This window comes from Octopus bimaculoides, chromosome 14, assembly GCF_001194135.2.
Source record: "Octopus bimaculoides isolate UCB-OBI-ISO-001 chromosome 14, ASM119413v2, whole genome shotgun sequence".
Taxonomy (NCBI): domain Eukaryota; kingdom Metazoa; phylum Mollusca; class Cephalopoda; order Octopoda; family Octopodidae; genus Octopus; species Octopus bimaculoides.
The window spans coordinates 4,616,326-4,617,310 of NC_068994.1; positions in this window are offsets into that span (position 1 = coordinate 4,616,326).

The following is a 985-nucleotide window of genomic DNA, read 5'->3' on the forward strand; positions in this document are numbered from 1 at the left end:
TGTGTGTGTGTATGTATATATGTTTGTGTGTCTGTGTTTGTTCCCCCACCATCGCTTGACAACCGATGCTGGTGTGTTTACGTCCCTGTAACTTAGCAGTTCGGCAAAAGTGACCGATAGAATAAGTACCAGGCTTACAATGAATAAGTCCTGGGGTCAATTTGTTCAACTAAAGGCGGTGCTCCAGCATGGCCACAGTCAAACAACTGAAACAAATAAAAGAATATAAATATATATCTTTTATCTTTTACTTATCTCAGTCATTAGACTGTGGCCATGCTGGAGCACTGCCTCAAAGGGTTTTCGTCAAACAAATCAACCCCAGGACTTCTTTAAGCCAGATGCATATTCTATCGGTTTCTTTCGCTGAACCACTAAGTTACGGAGACATAAACACACCAACACCAGTTGTCAAGTGGTGACGTTTGGGCCAAACACATGATATATATATGTATGTATGTATATATATATATACATATATATATATGACAGACTCTTTCAATGTCCATTGGGAATTGAAACTTGATGCAATACTTCCACCATTTCTGTTGAAAACACCACTAGCACAACACCACTCCAAACACCATCTCTGCTAAAACCACCACCACCAACAACAACAACAACATTGCTATCAATAATACTACTACCAACACCAGCATCACCATCAGCTACATCTCAGGTAACACCAACACAACTAACACCATTTTTGTTAAAAACCACCACCGCCACCACCACCACCACTGCCACCAACATCACCACCTCAGGTAACAACACCAACACAATAATATCCAACACTGACTTGCACTACCACAACCACCTCCACGCAGTAAAGAAAGAAAGCTGTCTCCAGAACCACTACCACCACCATCACTACCAAATATCTCACAACATTCACTGCTACCACCACCACCACCACCGCCACCCACCCACCCACAATTCCCCAACACACAACCATCATACAACAAGCTCCACTATCACCACCACC